General features: G+C 37.9%; 1 pseudogene; it reads right to left on the reverse strand.

Moving 5' to 3' along the window:
* Nucleotides 1-22,755: 22,755 nt before the first annotated feature.
* Nucleotides 22,756-23,541, reverse strand: LOC133751709 (ribosome biogenesis protein NSA2 homolog; annotated as a pseudogene).
* Between the last annotated feature and the right edge of the window lie 372 nt (nt 23,542-23,913).

A 23,913-nucleotide genomic window follows, 5' to 3' on the forward strand; every position in this document is an offset into this window, starting at 1 on the left:
ATTTCTGTGCTGTGGGAGCTCCTTCTGTATTTGAGTTGACTAACAGAGGATGCAATGTTTTAAAATCTGAAATAGAATGTTACCAGCAACACCCACTTTAATCAGGAATAAAGCAGTAAGTGCACAGTCTCATATATTTTATCTTTGTCTATACCTTCCCTTCCATTCGGCAATTGTGCTCTTCTTCCATTTACTAAGGGAGAAAAATGAGCCAGTGAGGAAATCTCTAAATAGAGCAAATATGATATAAAAAGAAAATGCAGGCTTGATTCGAGCACTTCTGACCAAAGGAAAGAGAGTGTTAAATTAAAAACCCATCCCTGTGTTACCCTTGCTGTGATTGTGTTAGGCTGGCAGAATTCAGGAAGCAGGCACCATGTGGTGGATCAACAAGATGAACCATTTATCAGGGATGAAAACACTGAGTGTGAATTCAGAAACTACCACCCCATTATTCTAAGTCTGAATATCTACCTCCTAGTGCTATAATGGATAAGCCTAGGGTTGGTTATTTCTAGATTATTTAGTTGTCCCAAACTTTGCATTACACATGGAGAAAGAGAGTAATCTGCAACATGATTAGCGTCCTGGAAAAAACTACCGACTATTATCCTCAATCTTCTAACAATCTTCAGTTTTGATGAGTTCTGAGCTGCCAGACTAAGGTGACAATGATTTAAGTTACAAGAAGTGATGTTTACTCTCTTTCTCTATATCATTTTCCCTTTCCTCTTGATATTCAATGTCTTCAGAACATGGAACTGTGTTGTCATTAGCATGCAGTGGATGTGAGAAAACATCTCGTCACATCTGGCTGAAAAGGGAAAAAATGCAAACACTTGTAAGAAAATATTGAGTGATGACCTTTCTATATAAAGCTACCAATTTAATATTCAAATTTAAAAATCAAAGAAAAGCTGATCCTCAATGATGTATAACCAAAAATGCAAAATATGTTCCTTATGAAGTGATTTTCTGTTACCTTCTGTAAAGAGACAAGCACCTACTAAGCACAGCTCTGACAAAGGAAGCCTGGAAGACAATATAAACTAGAAGTCATTAGAGAAGCTATGGTGGTGATTTTACTACTTCTCCGTTATCTTCTTTTTAAAAGACACTGGCACCTTCTCCCCAAAACAGGAACCAGATGGAATGGAAGTTGATGTTGGCCACCAGGTGGCAGTGGTGCATCAGTAACATTACTTGAACAGTACTTGGATGGGCAGTTTCCCTGGCTTGTACCCGTCTTCTCACCTCCAGACTCAAAGGCACCACCTCCCATATTTATAATTATTGCTAGTGACATCATAAATCCCATTCATAGTCTGACTCGCTTTCAACCTTCCCTTGCAAGAGAAAAATGTAACCTCCACTTTACCAGCCTCAACAGCCACTAGGATCTTTGTGACAGCATAATTTCTAGCCCTTTTCTTTATGGTTTAATTGTTTTCTGTCTTTCATCCCATATTCAGTTTCTTTCTTTCCTCTTGTGTCATCTCCTATATCTACCAACATATCCAGAAATATGCTAGAATTCACTGAAAGGCATTGAGATTGATCTTGGATGTTTCGTTTGGCTTTTCCAACTCATCTCATCTTCCTTCCTATACCATACGCAGGTTTTCTCTGATAAAAGAAAGTGGAATTATTCATTTTTAGTTCTCTGTTCCTGGATCTGCTAAATCATGGCTTCTACCCCACAAAAGCAGGAAAAGAAAAAAACAAAGCTACCGAACATAACTCTTGTGATTTTTTGGTCTTGTCTTAATAGATGTGTCTGCCAATTTGCCTATAGAGATGCTGAGCTTTGAAAATTCCTTCATCCTGTTCCTTCATTTTGTTTCTTCAGCTGGGGTTAACAATGAAGTCCATAGACAGGGTACTTTTTTAATGAAATATTATTACCAATAAACACCTCAAAAATAAACTGCCCTAGTTAAAGCAACCATGCCTCTATGAAAAATCAAGCAGACAGAAATAAAGTTGGAAGTTAACTTGGAAAACCATCTTGTCCATGCACCTGAAACCTTTTTGGAGAAAGATTCCACATATGTGTTCTCCAGGCTATGTTTTGGGAGAGAGGGCTTTCATGGGGCTTTACTAAAATCGGAGTCTAACATTGAGGCAAGAGGAGAAGTATACCTGTCAATTTTATTTTCTTCCCAACAGGGCATCTACACAAGATACAGATGCTGGTTTCGGAAGAGAGTGCTGCCTGCAAAGTCAGAGTCTGCTGGAGAATCTCTCAGATAATACATTCTAAATTTCATGGGCAGAGACTGTATTATAGCCTAGAGAGTCATTAGCCAATGGCTCATTTATTTAAACGCTGATCGTTGTGGTACAGCAGGTAAAGCCCATGATTGTGACAACAGCATCCTATATTGCAGTGCTGGTTCAAGTCCCAGATACTCCACTTCCCTTTCAGCTTCCTGCTAATGTGCCTCGGAAGGCAGCAGAACATGGACAAAGTGCTTGGGTTCCTGAAACCCACGTGTAAGACCAGGATGGATTTCCTGGCTCCTGGCTTCATCCTGAACCAGTCTCAGCTATTGCAGCCATTTGGGGAATGAATCAGTATAAGGAAGATCTCTCTCTCTCTCTCTCTCTCTCTCTCTCTCTCTCTGTTACCCTGCTTTTGAAATATATAAATATTTTTTAAAAAGTTGATTCTTGGAAGGGTTACACATGTTTCCCAAGGTTATGTATCTAGTTATGGGAGAACTCAGATTTCTGGAACAAAGATTGCACATCTATACAAAAATGTTATGAAATATTTAGCTTATGCTTCTATGCTGTGGAGGTAGTATAGACAATCCACACTGAATAGCCGGTGACATAAAATAATGAGGAAATGTAACTTGCCATTTCTAAGGAAATAACTAATGGTTATTTGAATAGACTTGGAGTTAGACACATCTGTGTTACAATACTGCTTACCCACTTAGCCTTATATTTTTCAGTTTTTAAGTTTACTTTTCTTCTCTGTAAAATGAAAATGTAATAGCACTCAACTTACAAACAATGTACTTTTCTTGAAATATTGCCTGTATTTGCCACATAATAAATGTTCAATTAATTAAATCTATTATTATTATTGTAAAATATTTTGAAGTGAAGTTGATGAAACTTGTCTAAACACCTGGAAGATGAGGCTTGAGGTGGACATTAGAGTTGGTTATTAATGCATATTTAAAAATCTCATTATTAAATGCTATATCTCTTAAAAATTGAGAACTAAATATAATAACTTAATGTGTTTTCACAAAAAGAAAGTTAATTAAAAGCATTAGGTGACGGGGCTGGCATTGTGGCATAGTGGGTTAAGCCTTGTCTACAGTTCCGGCATCCCATACAGGCACAGTTCAAGTCTCAGCTGCTCCACCACAGATCCAGCTCCCAGATAATATGCCTGGAAAAGCAAGTGAAAGATACCCCAAGTGCTAGGGCCCCTGAACTCATGTGGGAGACTGGAAAGAAGCTTCTGGCTCCTGGCTTCATATCAGGACAGCCCTGGCGGTTGTAGCCATTTGGGGAATGAACCAGCAGACGAAAGATTTCTCTCTCACTGCCTCTGCCTCTTTCTCTCTGAAACCCCACTTTTCAAATAAATAAATAAATCTTTACAAAATTAAAAGGGCTAGCTGATAACCATTGGTAGAATTAATATAGTCATTTAATATGCATTCAAACATCTTTTTTACTTTACTCTTACTTGAAAATGCACTTAATTTCAGCCAAAAACTTAATTTTCTGCAATTCATAGTAACTAGCAACATTTATAACTAAGGACATATATTTTTCCTAAGTGAAAACATATTGCAGTGAAGTCCATGTTTCTTTTTTTATGCTTTAACATTTAACAAATACTATATATTATGGGTATACAAAAAAATCTGAGATTGGTAGTAATCAGAAACACATTCAATTAACATAGCAGTTCCTACTTAGGAACACCTAATAGCTAACTGTGTTAAGGTTATCCCTTAAATACTTTGGCATAACAATAATTTCCCTAGAGTAATGACAAATTAAGGAGTCAGAGAAGAGGCCAGGGTATTAGCAACATACCCAATCTTGAAAAGTGACATTTTTATTTAGAAACAAAGCATTAAAATTGCTTTGAACTCTAAGCATAATGCATTTATGCACATATCTGAACTAAATGTGTTCTTGCAATTTGCTTATGTTCAGAACTCAATTATAATTCATTACATCACTACCACTCTCTCTAAAGAAATCAGAAATAAAATGCTACCCTTACCTGCCCTCGCTGCGGTCAATCACTGTATGAATAAAAGCTCATTACAGTCATGATCCCTCAGAACACACTCTTGTAAAGCCAGCTGAGTAGGCTTTATGAGCGATATATGTAGCTTAAATTAGAGGAATTACAAGACATGTCTGTGACAAGGGCCTAATTCTGGGAGAAAAAAGAATGCAAATTATTTCTCACTCCTTCATAGAGCTCCTGACAAGCTGTATGTTTAGATAATGTGCAAAATGTTAAGAATCAAAGAACATGACGAACATGAAATACACTTTATGTTTCATGATTTACCTAATTTATTGTATACGCATGAGCAAATTGGCCTTTAAAAATGAAAAACTAAAAATATAAATCTACTCTAGCATTGCAAGTCAGCCTTTCTATCAGGGAAGATTGAAAAGTCCAAAGTTCAGCACTATGAAAATAAAACAGCAAGTCAGAACATAGTTATTTATTCATAAAAATATCTTAGATGGAGATAAGAATTTCTTATAATGGTAGGGCCTTTTCTGCCTCACACAGATCAAAAATAAAGGAAGTGTCATTTGCAGAGATGTTAAGTGAACAATAGTGTGCCATGGGCACATGCTGCCATTCACATCATTACTTTAGGTCAGCTCATCATTCCTTATTTCTGAATAAAAATGGGAGTACTGTAAAGCACTAAGTACCAGATCAGATTGTTCTAGCTTGATCCTATTAAACCTTTTCTATATTAAAAAGTTAAAAGCCGTTATGTGGAAGCAGTATTAGAAAACAGCACACACCAATAATGTTAAAAATAGGGTCTTCTAATCTTAATCAAAGTATGTTAGTGTTGCTCTGGTTTCCTTTTAAGGAGGAGATGGTATCAGGTTATGATTATAAAGCTTAAAGCTTTCCAGAAGTGGAAACAGCAGGCCGATAAAAGTATATAAAAAAAATACCAGATAACACAGAAAACTAACTCAGGGATCGTGATGTGACTCCAGAGCGCCCATTCGTCCTGGATTAACCTAAATCCTAGGCTGTTCCTTGAGACTTTGCCAAGCCCCCTTTTTTCCTGTAATGTGCTCCTAAATTTTCTATTCACTGATTATTCCATCTTGCACCTCCATTTTCTGGTCATTAAAGCAATAAAGCCATTCTGTTGATCATTTTGGACATTTGAAAGAAGAGAAAAAAACATCCTGCCGATTTCATTTAACAATTCATTTAGCTTGTCTATTCTGAGATCAATCTACGTGCCAGGGACATAGTTCTAAGAAATGTATAACAAAGCTTGTATCTCTGCTCTCCAGGAGGTTTCTATTCTGGTAGGAGCAAAGAGACGGAAAATAAGTAACACATCATATGCAAGGATTAAGGGGTGCAAAGGAAAAGAATATAAAGAAGCTTAGAATGATGGGAGGAGAGGCGGTCTTACATATTTGGAAAGTCTTCTATGAGAAGGTTCCATGAGAGCAGAGACCTGAGTGAATGTAAGGAATGAACTGAGTGACCGTATCTGTGGAAAATATAATTCCAGCCACAAGATAAAGTCACTGCAAACTCATTGAGAGGTTCACACATGCCTGTGTGTTTTAGAGTGAGAGGAGGTAATAAGAGGGAAGAGATGAGGTCTGAGGTAACCAGGGCCAAGTGATAGGAGGTCTAGGTTTGTGTTCTAATGCGATGGAGAGTTTCGTGATCTGACTTACATTGTCAAAGGGAGAATGGTGAGGCTTCCAGCTTTCTTTGTCTCAAGAGCTACAATCAGTGAAACTAAAGTGTTTCATCCTTGGCTCTGGACTTCACACCTGAATTATGAATCTTTAACTGGGCAGATGTAGAGGGAATCTCCACAGGAGCAACAGGGAAGCTCAGACTCGCTTGGATATAGAGACGCCATGCCATGTCATGGCTTTTAAAAATATTTCACGTTTTCCTGTACTTTTATCACCGGCATATTTCTGCTCACATTAAGACCCAAATGTAGTCAAATATGGTCATTCACTGATAGAGTTGACACTTTTAAGTTACCAGTGCATTTTCATCAAAATGAGCAGATTACTGGACATCTTTTGAATAGACTTAGAGGAAACAATCCCCAATAAGCATAAATGCAATCTTGGTCATGAAGAAATTAACCAAAATATTATTACCAGTAATTATTTTATTGTCTATTTCTGAAAAGAATCTTTGGTTTCATTGATGGCAGAAAAATCAGAGAAACACCTTTGAGATTACAACACAAGCAATGACAGGGAAACAGATTTTAAAAAATTACAGATGAATTCTCTAGAAATGTAATGAAGAAAATTTTAAATCTATTTCTCTCCCTGAAAACATAAAACGAGTGCTTCTCCCCTAGTGTAGCTGATAAGATGTGTTTCTATTGTGTCATTACATTAAAGCATTTGTACTTTAGCAAAATTGACTAAGGAAGCAAGAGAAAAAATAATCTATTCACTGCTTCTAGAGCAAACACACAGGTAATTGAAGCTATGAATCACAACTGCTTCCAGTGATGAGAGTTTTATAAAGAATGAATTTAGAACAAAATGTGGCCACATTTGCTATGCTTGGTTAACTTTTAGTGTAAATTCATGGCTTTTCTAATTGTAAACATTATTTTTTAAAATTAGATGTGGATAGTGCAATGGGACTGTGATAGAAATTTGTTGGCATCAAAGTGATCCAAGAATGGCTAGTTCCTTTCCTGATTAATAATTCTGTGACACTAAATGAATTTCAAATCACATTTGATTTTCTACTCCTTCTTCCATAGGACATGAGCAATAATAACTATATGCTGGTGTTAGGAGGATTCAGTTACATCCAACCATTTATTCTTTAGTTAACATAGGCAATGAGTAAATGTTACTCTATCTATTTCTATGAGTGACTTGCAGATATTAGTCCAGATTCTCAAATAAAAATATAGGAAAAAAGCAAAAATCATCATAATATAGGACAGTTTTAATTAAAATATTGATGTTTTCTATAGTTACTTAATCATCATTGATAAGCTAGTGAAATATCATCCTCAAAAAGAAAAACAGCTTTTAAAATTATGTTTTCAACTTAGATCTGTTGTAAAATAAGTAGTCAATGGCTTAGGATAATATTTATGGCTTAATTTCTTTCCTTTTAAACATTTTAAGCATTCTGAGAATTGATGCCTGCATATGGTATTAATGGCTGGCAGTTATAAATGCTTCTGGATTGATCTGATCACACTAAGCCCCCATGGCCTAACACAGAGAAGCAAGCATTCTCAAATGTAGGGTCAGGGCTGGCTATTTACCTGCTTATTAAGACACCCACATCCCACATCCAAGTACCAAGGTTCAATTCTCAAGTCTAGCTCCTGAGTCCAGATTGCTGATCAGGTGCTTCCTGGGAAGCAGCAGGTGATGATTCAAGCACTTATGCCCCTGCCACCATTTTGGGGACCGCGATGGAGCTCCTGGCTCCTGGCTTCAGGGTTTCCCATCTCTGGCTGTTATGGGCATTTCGGGCATGAATGTACACATTGAAGACCTCTCTCTCTCTCTCTTCTCTCTCTCTTCTCTCCTCTTTCTCTCTCTCTCTCTCCCTTTCAAGTAAATGAAAATAAGTAAATAAATTTTTTTAGTGAAAGGCATATTGAGAAGAAAAAGATATTTTGGGGGCTAGGAAAGTCTAATGGGAATGAATGGCTCGGTGGCTAAGAATTGTTCATTACTTTTTTCTTTCTCTGTGTCAAGTAAAATCGCTCTTACGTGGGGAATCCTGGAAGAAGGAAAATCTGTGAAGAGGGAGCTAAGGCCAAAATAGATGAGCACTTCTTCCGACTGACCCCTCTCACCTCACCATGAGCTCTCTGCTCTCCGATTCATTTCATCCTGGGGCTTAGGGAGCTTGCAAAAAAAAAAAAAAGTGCTGAATGGCTGCCAATAACCATGAAACAAGGCTCAGATACTAACAAACAGGCAAACAAGCACCCAGCAAACTTTGCCCCGGTTTTTAAATGGGAAGAAAAGATATACACATAACTCTCTAAGTAAACATTTAGAGTTAATTAGCAAAGGAAATGACAAGGAGTGCAGCCACCCTGGATTTAGTAAAGAGCAAATTATTCCAGCCTATACTCTTTCTGAGTTACTACAACAGAATTACAGCAAGAAATAGCTCCTTGCCAAAATGGAGATTAGAAGAATCATGTTCCAGAAGAAAAAGGATTAATGAGAATAATAAAAACACCATTTATATAGCACATTTATTAAATAAAAGACTGTTTAAAAAAAGGCATTGGGTACCAGCAAAAAATGTAAGCATAATAATCCTGTATTAAGCTATTCTGTGAAATTCAATTCTCTTTCTTAAATTGTTCAGGAAAAAAAATTCTTTGTTGAGACAGATTCTTTCAGAATATTTATGACTCACAGTTTTGTTTATTTCACTTTTGCAGGTTACATAAAATTTAACTAAGGAATCACGACAGACTTCAGTAAGATACTAAAGTAAAAAATAAATGCATAAATTCAACAACATCTGTGAAGCAAAATGGACACCATTTAGAATGTTATGGGTAATTCACAATAGCACCAATCATATACAATTCTTACTAATAACAGCGATTAAAATGTGTAAGATTGGGGCCGGTGCCATGACTCACTTGGTTAATCTTCCGCTAGTGGCACTGGCATCCCATATGGGCACTGGGTTCTAGTCTCGGCCGCTCCTCTTCCAGTCCAGCTCTCTACTGTGGCCCAGGAAGGCAGTGAAGGATGGCCCAAGTGCTTGGGCCCCTGCACTCACATGGGAGACCAGGAGGAGGCACCTGGCTCCTGGCTTCGGATTGGTGCAGCGCTGGCCATGGCAGCCATTTGGGGAGTGAACCTACGAAAGGAAGACCTTTCTCTCTGTCTCTCTCACTGTTTATAACTCTGCCTGTCAAAAAAATTAAAATTAAAATTAAATAAAATGTGTATGATTAACATGACAGTGAACCTCCACTGAAGAACTAGATATGCCCGAGTATTCAGAGATACAGTCATGGTCTCGAAAGGGAAGGCAATGCGATGCTTGTTTAATTCTCCCCAAATGTATATACTATGTATCATTTTAAGTCTCATCAGAATTTCACTTTCTACCTAATGGAAATGATTCTAAAGTTTAACTGGAAGAAAAAATATATAACTGTATAAAAAAATTCAGTTAAGAAGTAATGAGGATAAATTTCTCTGCCATATAGTCATTTGTATTTTAAAAGTATAATAAGAAAATATACAGCAGATGATATAAACAAATAAAAGCTCGGTAGAGGTTTTCTCTAAGTTACAATCATCATCCTCATTGCTTATATATGTAGAGTCTCTGTTATGAGTCTGTTACTCTTCTGAGTGCTTTCATGTATGAGGGAGGTCCAAAAATTTCATGGAGGGACCCACCTTTGGACTACTGGTTAAGGTACTTGCATCCCATACCAGAGTGCCTGGGTTCAATTTCTTGCTCTGGCTTCCAATTCCAGTTTCATGTCAGTGTAGACTGTGAGACACAGCAGATGATGGCTCAAATAATTGTGTTTCTACCACTCACACGGGAAAGTGGATTGAGTTCCTTCTGACAATCCTGAAACCTTTTCTCACCTTGTTTTTACCCTCTGTTTTTCAGTATGATTGTTTAAGCCTACAGCACAGAGCAAATATGAATCTAATTAAGGAAATAAAGGGAAAAGTTGACATCAAGGGGATGGAATCAAACAAGAAAACTTAGACAGGGATTTAGCAATAGAGTTCATGGTTTGATCTGGAAGTTGGGACAGCCACATAACCTCCAATTTCCACCCTGGAAGACTATTTTAGTACTTTTGGTGATTCACATAGAAAATAAGGCAACCAGACATAAGTTTACTTGTGACCACAGAGTACCATTCCTTGGATACTCATAAAAGGGCACTGACAGATGTCAATGGGGGATCTTGATTAGTGAGGTAAACATATCCAGATGGTGCAGCACCCATGGCTGTGTAAGAAATCTCAGTCTAGTGACAACGTCAGCAAAGGATTATGGAATTTGAGGAACAACCTCCTGGAACTTGTCTTCATAGACCTGTATGTGTCATAAAATAATCTAAATTTTCAAGAATATCAATGATACACATAGTTTGAAATTTAAAAACAAATGGAATCAAAATGTCGCTCCCCTCTCATATCTTGTGATTAAAGTGTTTCATCCCTCCTGTCTTTTGAGAATTTTAATACCACTTAATAGTTCTTAGCATTATACAAACTACCCAATTCAACACTGGTTTATGTGCCATATGGCTACAGTGAAACAAGTTAAGGCTGAGACTCAGAACACAGTATGTGAGTAGTGGGTTGTCTTTATATGAGTGAAATTTTGTTTTGTTGGTTCCAGTATCCCACTACTATAAGCTTAACATGACAAGAGAAAGAGGAGAGGCTCCAGTCAAAGTGAAGTGAGAGACAACACCAAGAGTCTCCACAAGTCTCCACAAGTGCCGAGTTGAGGAGACAACAGTGATCTCAGGAATCCAGAGAAACCCAAGACATATAAAATCATGTGTGTTTGTATGTTAAAATATTCTTGGATACTTACCTCATGGTGGATGCCATTTGCTTCTCCTTTTTCTTATCTCCCATTTGATGTTTTTCCTGTGAACAGGCATCATTGCCTGGATCCCCAGGCCTTAGTTTCTATAACACTGCCTGAAATGTTCATCTTCCCTAGACTCTCAGAGCTGATGTTGAAACATTCCCTCTCCATAACCCTGCTACATGCAGACATGTCCACATTTTTGTCAGCATTATTCATAAGGCCAAAAACTGGAAACAGTTCAAACGCCCACCAATAGGTGAATGTTTTTTTTTAATGTGGTATATCCTTACAGTAGAGCACTACTCAGTTATAAAAAGAAAAACCCTGGTACACACATCAAAAATATACCAACTGAAAGATATCTGATAGAAAAGACTACATATGGAATGCCCAGGAAAGGAAAATCTATAGAGATGGAGACTAGATCAGTGTTTACCTAGGACTGCGGGATGGAGAAAGGATTGTGTAGACAGGGGCACAAAGTAACTTTCCACAAATGATAGAAATGTTCTAAGACTTAGATTCAGCTTTATAAATTTGCCAAAGTTATTGAATTGTAAAGGTACAGTGGATAAGTTGTATGTTGTATATGACAGATCATCAATTCAAGGAAAATTCATATTATAAAAAAACTATGTCTGGAGTTCAATATTTTTTCTGAACAAGGATAATCTCATACTAACTTATTATAAAATGTTAAAATATATTTACTTTAAAGCAACAAGAAGGATAAGACATCAATTTGAAAAGAATCATTATCAGAGCAATCTGAATTCAGCTAAAATTAAAGCAAGAACAAACATTCAACTGATGGTGCAGCTTGGATGAAAGAATAGGAAATTATTGATGCTTTACAAAAACTATTTTTATTATGCCAACACAAAATTAGTGGTTGACAAATAGAGAATTTGTTTTTTGGAAGGATAAAATGATGTTGAAGATAAAGACCATAGCAGCATATCATCCACATGATTTTTAAAAAAAAAAAAATAGATCATACTATAATTCAAAGGGATCAATGCTTAACAGAAGAAACATCAGCCAACACCACAGACATCTCAATTAGCTCAGCAAACACAATTCTGACTGAAAAACTAAAGTGGAACAAACTGTCTGCTTACTAGGTGCCAAATCTCTTTGACCAGATCAGCTGCAGACAAGAGGGGAAATTTTGAAACAAGTCGGGTTGTAACAAGGGTTAAAATAGGTTCCACCAGAAGAACAGAGTCTAGTGAAAGCAATGGCCAACACTAGGTGGAAGCAGTCTAGTCAAAGCAAAAATGGGCTGGTAAAGAGCAAAGGTCATGACAACAATTTTTGGGGAAGATCACTTGTTCACTTTCTGGGGGATCAGAGAACAATAACATCTGCTTATTCCAAGAGAATTTTGAGAGCATTAGCCAAAGTTTTAACAGAAAAGTGCCTAAGAAAACATCACCAGAGAATCTGTCTCCACCATAACAATGTACTTTCTCATTCCTCTCATCAAACCAGGGCAATTTTGTGAGAGTTTTGATGGAAAAATCAGTCCTGATTTGGCTTTTTATGACTTTTTTTTTTTTTTTTTTGGTTCTTGGTCTTAAAAAAAAATCTTTAAAGGGGACCCATTTCTTAAATCATGGTAAAAAAAAAAACTGCATTGTCATGGTTAAACACTCAGAAATATCAGTTTTTTAGGGATATACTAAACAGCTGCTTTAATTGCTTACAACTTATCTTAAACTTGATGGAGCTCATGTTGAGAAATATAGTTTATACTTTTTTCTGATAATTCCATTTTTCCATGAGGTTTTAAAAATCCTCCTATGATTTTATCTAAAGAAGACCGCTTTAAAAATGAACATGGTAATGATATCTATAGATTCTGGCATAGGGCCTCCTCCACCGCAACAAACTTCGCAGCATAATCCCCAGGTCAACAGCTGGCTTGAAGATCAGGGAAATACAGACAATGCCTGATGGTGGGATGCAGAGAGTTATTTTGTTCTCTTGTAGGAACTATTAGCAATTCTTGACAAGTCCTTGGCATAGCAAGTGTAAATATCTGTCCACAAACTCTTGTACAGAAGAATGATCACATCCTTTTTCTCCATAACCCAAATCAATTTCTGTTTTCAACCTTCATCCTGCCTAGCTGCTAAAACCATTTTCCTCAGTGTTTATTGGTTTTAAGAATTCCCACTTCTTTCTCATCCCTAGAGTTAGGCCATATGGTCTAAACGTTGGTGGTAGAGGAGTCTTCTAGTCCTTCATCATCAATCTGCATATTTCCAAGGGCTCTATCTGCACGACCCATGCAGACCATGAAGAATACCTTCAGCTGTTTCAGGGCCACCCTCAAGCACAAAAATCTTTGCTGAGAGGGCCTGTGGTCCTGCCTAGACTCAAAGTTTCAAGTCAGTGGTGCAGAGGTTGCATCTGGCCTGCAGATGTGCTTTGTTTGGCATACTCTGTGTTTTAAAAACATCTAAGCCAACCTTTAAAAGTTCGACAAGTTCACTAAAAAAATAAAATTTCTGGCTTCTCTTGGAAAGCAGAAAAACTAGCAAGAAGGAGCCACCTTTCCACGTGGCAACAGTGGCAAGAGCTGTTCGCTTTTCTCTCCTGCTTGCAACAAGGCTATCAGCCTCATTCTCTCTCCAACATTGAGGCAGGGGCTAGCTGACATCATTCAAATATTTGCAAGTTTGTACTGTGTGATCCCTACCAGCTATTTACTGTGCCAACTGTCTTTGCCACAGTGGATGTTTGAGGTGTTCTGAGGTTTCCTTTACTGCCTCCCTCGGGCCACCCAGTAGACTGAGTGTTATAGACTGAATGTTTGCTTTCAGGTATCTAATTGGAAGGACTTATCAGTTATATAACAAATTCCTTCTTTTATTTAGAGTCAAAACACAATATGCCCAATGACTTCATACTCTCTGTACCGGTCTGGTGGCATGGCTGAGCTGGAATGCTGGAAGAATGAATGTATAATTATGTAACTAAATGCCAATATCCCCCTGAAATGGGGAGGATGTCCTCCAGTTAGAAAACCCTTACCATATACTGGGGACACATGCACAGGAGCAGACCCCGGCAGGCAGGGCAGCACTCTGAAGAGGTCAAAAATCCAGGCAGGGAAAGTGACTGTAGTCAATGCACATTCAAATCAAAGAAGTCTTCAGGAGAAAGCCAACAAAAACTCCATTTCTGGGGTTCACAATAAAATAGCAAGGAGCCAGTGTGCAGGTAGCCAAGGGCACGGAGGGCTCTGCTGACTACACTGAGATGCACTGTAAACATTTACAGATTGGAAAGCAGAGGGTTCTGCGTAACAGCCACGAAGGTCCGGTAACAAAGAAGCTGCATCGTGGTACAGAATGTCTTTAGGCCACAGAAAGGAGCTCTCTGGGCTGCAACAGTGCAAAACGAGAATGCCAGGCCAGAGTGGAGGTACTCGCTGAGCTGCTGGCTAGACTTACTGCCATAGCATGGGGGATCTGATATCTGAAACTCATTAAATGCTTACTAGTTCTTACTCCAGAGCTGCCTTCAAGGATTTTCCCTATCCTTGGTAAATTTAACTAATTTAAGTAAATAAATAAATAATGCTCTTTCCTCCCAGCTACCTGGAGTGACCCTTCTAATCCCCCAGACTTTCTAAGCCTCTTCAGAATCTTGCCTCCGCAGGGTCCAGTTGTTTGGGCATGCCATGGCTCATATACACAACTCCAGGGACCACTGTAGGAGTCTTCCCTAATCATTTTTCTGCAGGATGATTTCTTTACTAGTAAAACTTTGGGCAATCACTGTACATTACTCAAAAATTAATCATTGAATAATCAGTCTCTAGTTAACAGACAAATATTGTTATACTCATTTAAACACAAATGGCACAGAAGCAAACAAAGAAAGCAAAAACAATTTGCGGTTCTCTGGAGAGGGAAGAAATGTGTCAAAGACAAAGTTGTAGGAAACGAATAGTGGTACGAAGCCATTACATGTCTTTGGGACTGATATCCCCAGAAGTCAAATATAGCAAATTTATGAGTTGTTAAAATAATGCAGGATTTCTGTACTGTCTGGTAACAGTCTAAAAGCAATGGTATTAAATGGTATTTTCCCAAAAAAAAGAAGAAATTAATCAATCAGCCAAGGAATAGCAATCATATCAGCAAGCCCATTGCAATATCCAGACATGCTTTCTCTTTGGAAATTAAAGATGATAAGCGCAGTGGCCAGAAATGAATACCCTGTTGTTTATTTCAGATTTGGTGGAGGTAGGGATGGCACCGTGTATTGAGGAAGACCTGTTTTTTCCACCCCTGAAGAGATCTCTCTTTTCCCACTTTTGCCTTTGTTCACATACTAGATGGACTGCGATCAACCACTAGCCTTTTATCAGAGGCCTTGCAATGCACTGGCTCTGGCAATCAAGATGAGACAAATCCAGCCCAACTCATCTCTGATCCCATAGGCCCCGCACCTCCGCCTATCTCTGGTCCTCAGTTCAAATGTTCCCAGCCCAGCTCCTGGAGTTTGAGCAGCATCTGGATGATGCACTAAATGTCAGTGTGGTCCATGGTGAAAGAGTCGCTGGGAGGCCAGGAGGGCAAGGGGGTAAACAGACAGCTGAGGAGGAGGGCAGCGTGTGAACTCACTCGCTTAGGCGTCTGGCAGGGTTCCCGGCATCTGACTACAAACTCAGTAAGAAACCATTGGAAAAGATTCAGCCTGCACATACCTCAAACAAAAGGCAGAGCCACATCAGAATTAGAAATTCTTAGAATAATATGATAAGTGACTTTTGCTGCAACTTATATCACTTATTATACAGCTTCACAATTTATATAATTTAGACTTATGCTGTCCAATATGGTAGGCACTGCTCAGACATGGCTATTTAAATGTAAATTAGTTGAAATGAAATAAAAATAAAAATTCAATACCTCGGGCCAGTGTTATGGCAAGGAATGTTAAGCCACCTCCTGCAACACCACTGGCATCCCATATGGGAGCATTGTTCGGCATCCTGGCTGCTCTGCTTCTGATCCCATTGCTAATGCTCCTGGGAAAACAGAGGAAGATGTCCCAAATACTTGGGCCCCTGCCACCCACGTGAGAAACCTGGGTGGAGTTTCTGACTCCTGGCTTTGGCCTGTCCCAGCCCTAGCTGTTTTGGCCATTTAGGGAGTAAACCAGCAGTTGGAAGATCTCTCTCTCTCTGTCTTTCTCTCTCTCTCTCTTTCTCTCTCTCTGTCTGTCTCTCTCCATCTCTGTGTGTCAATCTGCCTTTCATATAAATAAAATAATACTTTAAAAATGATCAATACTTCAGTTGCACATATATTTCTTTTTATTTTCTAAAAAACATTTATTTCTTTGAAAGGCAGAACAACTGAGAAAGAGGAAGAAGATGTATACACAGGATGAGAGAAAATTAACATTTAATACCATTATTGCTATAATAGTATTTTATGTACCATTTAATTTGAAAAATAGGTGAAAAGTGTGTGCTTCCCTCTAAGAATTTACAATTCAGTTGTGAACATGGATATAGATACATAGAGTATGACATAATAATAGAGTCCCAGGACTGAAAATCAGGGAGATTATAATTAAATCTTTATTTAGCTTTGTGGTCCTCGACAAGATACATAATCTCTCTTAGTCTCACTATCACATCTGTAAAATTATTATAAAACTAGAATCTACCTAACTACTTTTCCTTCAAGAGGGAATTTTCAGGTCTAATCTTTAAAGATGGATATATCCTTTGAATCACTTAAAGGAGTTAATAAATCAGGATACAGTCCATGCTGCTAAAACTGATCTAAATTTGTCAATTATGTTCATCACATCCCATATCCACCATCCATTCCAGATTTTGTTTTATTCACTTTTGGCCAGTACTCTGAATGGTTGACAAATTGTTGTAATTTGCCTGAGATTGTAATACTTCTGGGATTCAAGAGTCAATTTTGAAACCCATTTTTCCTGGGACAAAGGTATACCACGAGACACAGGACTTTCAGTGTTTAAACTGACAAAGTCTCAGACAAACTGGGGTGGGTTCATCACTCTTTTGGGGTAACTCAGATGTTCAACCTCAATAATAAAATAAGGAAAAAAGTAAGTTTATTTTTCCAAGTACCATTCTATAGTGAACATTAATGTAAAATATTGATGTTTGCATACTTTGTGCTACCAATAAAAATCAGTGCAGGTGTAGGCAAGGAAAGATTTTATTCAAGAAGACTATTGCAACAGGGAGAATAATCTGACCATAAGATCCTCTATAAGACAAGTGAACACCTCAAAGATCAGACAGAAAATTGGAAGTACCATGAACAGTTGACATGATAGGAAAGTTGCTCAGTGAATGTTTTTCTCTATAGTCAGCCTCTTCTTAGGAGAGGTTGCTTAGAAGATTGCTTGCAGTCAATACTTGTTTAATCTCGGGGACAAGTCACAGGTCAGAGACTGGTAGTAGACAACCTGGCTACAGTTTGGTTAAGCTAAGTTAATTGATGGAGATGAAGAGTTCAGCTAACCTGTTATAAGCTAAAGAATGGAAATTGGGAGGATCTTTGATTTGGTCATAGGTCAGCAAGGGACTTCTATGAGTCTTATCATTTTGACAATGATGGTTCTTTGCAGGAAACAGTTTTATAGAACACTAAATGATGTGTGGGTGGAGGGGTAATTATCACCATTTTCCAGATGCACAGGGCTCACTTAGTGATCCTTCATCATTGAACAACTCAGAGGCAATCATAAGTCCTTGAGTGAAGCCAAGCCAGATCTCTTAAGGACTCTTGTCAGTGTTGTTCCTCCAAAGTCACTTAAATAATCTATGGTATGGTGGTGCCAAAGGACAATTGTTTTACAATCCTACAGATCAAGGCATCCTAAGAGACAGAAACCCCTCCCCCCCCCCAAAAAAAAAAAAAAGCATTAGCAGAACCAGGAGCTGAACATGGAGGGTAGTCAGTCTAGTAGACTCCAAGAGATCAATGAATAGAAATCCTATCTAGCACTGCTTCTTCAGTATCTTGAGACGAAGATGTTGATGTCCTTGGCAATGCTGTCACCAGTGATGGGTACCTCTCCAAGGGCATGTGCAATACAAGCAGATTATCTGGCTTCCTTAGTGACCCAGATAACTCATCTATAGGGAGAAAGCTGGCCTGGTCACAAGGCTTTTTCATATGCTATCTGGAAAGGCCAACTACAACTCACCTTAGAGTCTCTATAAGGATCTTGGTAGTCAAGATTTAGTCGTAGTACCAAGAAAGAAGGGTAGGAGAAAAATTGGAAATGTTGATTGAAATCTTATTGTCAGATGTCAAAGGATTGAAATTTGGGGGATAGGTTGAAAGTTTCTGCAAGGTAACATATTCCAATCCAATTTATGCACCAATTAACTCTACAGGACAAGCTACAATTTACAAATCCTTCAGTTACTTGAAATTTACAAAAAAAGATACAAAATAGGTAAAAGACAAAGAATACAGCCAATTAACTCTACCAGACAAGAGAGAGTTTATAAATCCTAAAGTTACTTGAAATTTACACACAAAAAAGATATAAAATAGATAAAAGATGATGAACAGGAGGAGAGACTGGTAACTCAGAAAGATGTGGGGTAGTAATAGTATTGAAGGAAAGCTTTTCTACATAGTGATCAGTTTAATAGTTTTATCCACATACTTCTTCAAAGAAATCTTCCTCCCCAATCTTCCAACTTTGTTATCTACAAACTCTTGTTTTTTTTTCTTTCTTAATTTTTTTTAAAAAATTTATTAATACGAACAAAACAGATTTCATGTTTCACAGGTACAATTCTAAGAAGATAACCATACTTCCTTTCCTCCTTCCCTCAATCCTCCTCCTCCCTTCCTTTCTCTTTTTCTTTAATTTTTATAAAGACAAAATTTCAGTCCACCCTATAATCACAAGGCCTCCATAATACATGTGTCACTGAGTATCTAGGTTAATTATACTTTCTGATCATCAAGTTCAGTTAGCATGATGGCATTCATCCTGGGCCAACACGATGTTCCAAGGGAAGTCAAGACAATCAAGATTCCTCCAAATGACATTTTGACAAAAAGAGTACTAAAATTATGAAGCAGAACAGTGAATATAGTCTCTGCCATCTTGCTATATAAGGTGAACTTCTCTTTTATGCTGCCTTACTTAAGGAAGAAAAAGAGAGAATGTGTTGCCCAACAGTTGCCAGAAGCCTTGCTGATCTGCTCCAGCAAAGATACCACATCTGGCAAAGCAGCTGTCATTTGCCTACAATCTGATTAAGTTTTTTCCATTCCCAATCTGTTTTCTAACAGGGCAGGAAATGAATATTAGGGTTTTATCAGTAGCTATCTATCCCAATTATAAATTCTAGTGCTAGGGAAATAACGGCCAGTTGAATTCATAGACAAACTTATTCCCCAACTAAACGGACTCAAAGCCATTCTTCAATTATTATTAGGCATCTGTAAGTCCTCACTCGCAAAGGACAAGGATGACAATGTCAACCCAGAACTCTAACTTGAAATACATAGCTATTCTTCTTTCTGACATGTACTATTACTCTATAAAGTCCATGGGAAATCACAAACTATTGTATGCAAGGCAAGTTCACTATGGCACATGAGCTAAGTGTGTATGTTTTGGGATTTGTTTCAAGACTCCCCAAGTACTAGAGGTTTATTTTCTGTATCTCTGTGCTAATCCAGAAATACTATAATTACTACAGCTTCATTATTGCCTATTAGAGCATTTTTCTGCTTTGTAAATTCCGTGAATATCCTGGACCTTTTGATCTTTCATTTAAGCTTCAAAATCAACTTGCAAACTTCTGTGAAAAAACACTGTAATGTAATTTATGATGGATTTGCTTTTTTGAGAGTCATTGTTTACATATGAAACAGCAGTTTAAGGTTTTGGCAGCTACAAAATAGAAATTGTCTTGGAATTGAGGCAAGTGAATAAAAATTGAAGAGAATAAGGATACAGTTCTGACAACTGATAATTACCTTTGCAAAGTTTTCACTGTTTTATAATAAAGGTAAACTCTTGTATAGATAGATAGGTAGGTAGGTAGATAGATAGATAGATAGATAGATCTACCTTTTGAAAAGAAAGTTATAAGGGAAAGCATGAGGGGAATATAGCTTTAAATAAAGGTTGAAGAATTATATTTTGATTTTCGTTACCAATCAGCTAGAAAATTTTTAAGGTATTTGAAGATTGGAGGAAAGAAACAGAAAGGGTGAAGAGAAGACCATAAACATTGTAGAAAGAAATAAAAGACTAAATCAATGAAAAACTACTCCATTTTATCTATTTAGGAGACTTGATAAGGTTATGATGGTACTACTTCCCAAACCGATGCACAAATTCAACACAATACCTATCAAAATGTCTGCATTCTGTTTTTTGCGGAAATTCATAAAAGATCCTGAAAAGTGTATGAAAATTCAAGAGACCCATAATACCAAATTTTTTTGAATCAAAGAACAAGAGTCTAGGCATCACATTTCACAGTTTATTTTCTTAATTAATTTATTTATTTGAAAGTCAGAGTTACAGAACAAGAAGAGGAAGGGGAGAGAGAGAGAGAGAGGGCTTCATCTGCTGGTTCACTCCCCAAATGATCACAACGACTAAGGTTGGGTCAAGCTGAAGCCAGGAGCCAGGAGTTTTATCAGGGTCTCCCACATAGGCAGCAGGGACCCAAACAATTGTGTGGGCTCATCCTGCGAGGCCCACACTGTCAGGATGGTGGAGTGACAGCATTCTTCAACAAGAAGCACCAGAGACAGTTTTGGTGACAATGTCCATTTATTAGCAGTTAGGCACAAGCTTTTATAGGGCAGGCAAAGAGGAGTAGCTAGCTCAGGGTAGCAACATTAATTCTATAGGATAAAGCCGATACTGGTGCCGCTATGCTTCTCCAATCAGCTTGACAGTCACATAGCACACGTAGTCTTCCAGGCAGTCTTATGGGTCTGGGCCACATCCAGGAGCTGTTTATCTAGCTGACAGTTACAAGGTCCCTCAACAGGAAGCAGGGGTGGGGGAAATGTGCCTGGAGCCCCTGCCGCCTGCCAGCAGTCAGGCCATATGTGGGTCTCAGTGTGCTGAGTCATCAACCAGGGTTTTTCCCAGTGTGGCATGGTGTGCCATGCCCTTTTGATCTCCTGCATTGGCTAGGAAGGTAGTCTTCCAGACAGGCACAGGATCACCCATATATTTGGGCCATCTTCTACTGCTTTTCCCAGGTCATTAGCAGGGAGCTGGATCAGAAGTGGAGCAGCTGGGAAACAACCTGGCACCCATATGGGATGCCAGCATCTCAAATAGCAGCTTTACCCTCTACACCACAATGACGACTCCACAAGTTCAAAATTTAGTACAATGCTACAGCAATTAAGAGAATATGGTTCTAATATGAGGATAGACATAGAGATCAATGGGATAGAATTTAACTAAAAAGGAAAAGCTCTCATATTTATAATTAATTGTTTTTCAACAATGCTGCTGAGACAGTTCAGTGGTGGCACACTGGACATTCAGATGTGAAAGAGTAAAGCTAGACCCTTCCCTTACACATTCACCCAAAAATAACACCACATGGAAGTTAGACATAAATATAAGAGCTAAAACCATAAAACACATAGAAGAAAACACAGAAGTAAATCTTAATGACCTTGCTTCACAAAGTCCTTTTAAATATGCCATCAAAAGCATAAACAACAAAAGGAAAACTAGACAGTTGGACTTCATCAAAATTAAAATATTTGTGTTTCAAATAACAGCATCAAGACAGTGGAAAGACAACCCTAAACATAGGAGAAGATGAATTATATCTCAATAAAGCTGTTTTAAAAAGGATTTTAAGAGATAAAATCATGATCTAGGCACTAAAAAACCTTTTGCCTGGTATCTCACCTGTAGCAGGACTTGTCCCTCAGTGCCAAGTCCCAGACTTACTTGCTCATTCAGTCATTCTTTCACTTTATCTCTCACAGCAATAATGAAATGGAGGAACCAAGGACAGCTGTTTCTGTACTTAACTTTCACTGGGAATATTTGTCTGGGTCATGTGAAAATGAAAAGAGGACTTGAAGGAAAATTTGAAGCATATCATTTACTTATTTTCATAAATAAAAATTGGCCACACAATTACTATTTAATTATTCTATAATGTAGCATATATATAGCTGTTGGGTTTTAAAAATCAATAATTCCACCTATAATATTCTTAAAAGAGAAGAAAACACAGTTTATTTCTTAGATCTACTTTATATAGGTAATAGGCAATTAAGTTATAGCTTGTAAAATATTGCCTCCAGATGGTAAATTAACTTTGTTTTTAATATTAATATTTGAGGGGCCAGCATGGTGGCTCAGTAGGTTAATCTTCTGCCCGCGGCACCAGCATCCCATATGGGTGTCAATTCTAGTCCCAGCTGCTCTTCTTTCAGTCTAGCTCTCTGCTATGGCCTGGGAAAGCAGTAGACGATGGCTCAAGTCCTTGGGCCCCTGCACTGCGTGGGAGATCAGGAAGAAGCTCCTGGCTCCTGGCTTTGGATCGGTGCGGCTCCGGCCGTTGCAACCAATTGAGGAGTGAACCAGCGGATGGAAGACCTCTCTCTCTCTCTCTCTCTCTCTCTGCCTCTCACTGTCTGTAACTCTACCTCTCAAATAAATAAATAAAATTTTTTGAAAAAAATTAATATTTGAATAAATTATTCATTCTGGAGTACTAAGAGAGTAGATTTCTTTAAAATGTTTTTTTTTTCACCTTTATGAATAATTCTCTTCCTGATTGCAGTGAGGTAAGGCTGTTTGGTAGTATTCAGAAATATCACAGTAATCATAGTTTTACCACTTAGTTCATAGTCTTCAATGATGATAAGGGCTTACTTGTGTGAAACCACTGCCAAAAAAGTAAGACTTTTTATGCATCCATCATCTTCAAGCTTGTTAGTAACCTAGGCATATTTCCCCTGTTATCACCTTGCCTTCTTGCTTCATAAGGCCCAACTCAAAGCAAGTTCACCTCAATGACAGTAATAACACCCAACATTGTATAAAGTGGGGATGATGAATTCCTTTTACACCAAATATTGACAGGTAAAAACTGGCTTTCAGTTCAGGATGTATTATACAGGCCTTCTTGAAACGTGATTCCATGGGCCTAATGAATCATTCTTATTTAAGTGGTTTTCATGTAAAGCCATTTTCAACAAAGCCAACCTTAGCAACCGTTCTTTTCCCTGGCTTCTGTTTTTTCTTTCCAGTTCAAATAAATTTTAATACTTCTGTTTCTCCCCAGGAGCAAACTCTAGACAGGAGGGTCTTCCCATTTTCCTGCTTTCTCCTCTTATTTTATTTAATCATACTGGAGAGTACTTCGGCTAAGGATCGCGCCTCTCTGTCCCGCAAATTTGCAAGGACTTCTCCCTGGGGGAGTCTTTCCCTTGTTCTTTTGTTGGTGTTTTCCTTCTTATGCATCTTGATTGTGTTTTTCATAATTTTCTCAGCACAGCACTGCTTATGGTAGACTTTAGCCTTCAGACCACTAATCTTTGTTTCTCTTGAACAATCATGAGCCCCTTGACTTTCCTTTTTTCTCTTCTTCTGTGATAATCCAAATAATACCACTAGCATTTGATGTCTACTTCAATATATTCCTCTTGTGGCATGGCACCAGCTTTAGGGCTACTGGGCACAGCCTCCCAGATGTGAAGAAACTCCCCCCAATTTTTTTTTCCAAGAGAGTAGGCTTTAAAAAGATTCCAAACTTAAAATACTTAAAATATCTTTTTAATTATTTGACCAGGATTACTAATATTCCCTAAAGATCTATTCATTTTCTAATTTGTTGATTTTCATTATTTAATATACCAGTGGGAATACTTTATCTTTGGCCATGTCTAGACTTACAGATGGTTTTGATAAATTCATTTGAAAAAGAACTGAGTTCAGGAAAATGGCCAATTAATTTTTTTTAGATCTAAGCATATTTTTGTCTAAAGAGTCCCCACAAAATCATCTTGACAGAATTATTCACTTCT

The sequence above is a fragment of the Lepus europaeus genome, chromosome 2 (assembly GCF_033115175.1).
Source record: "Lepus europaeus isolate LE1 chromosome 2, mLepTim1.pri, whole genome shotgun sequence".
In the NCBI taxonomy this organism is placed as follows: domain Eukaryota; kingdom Metazoa; phylum Chordata; class Mammalia; order Lagomorpha; family Leporidae; genus Lepus; species Lepus europaeus.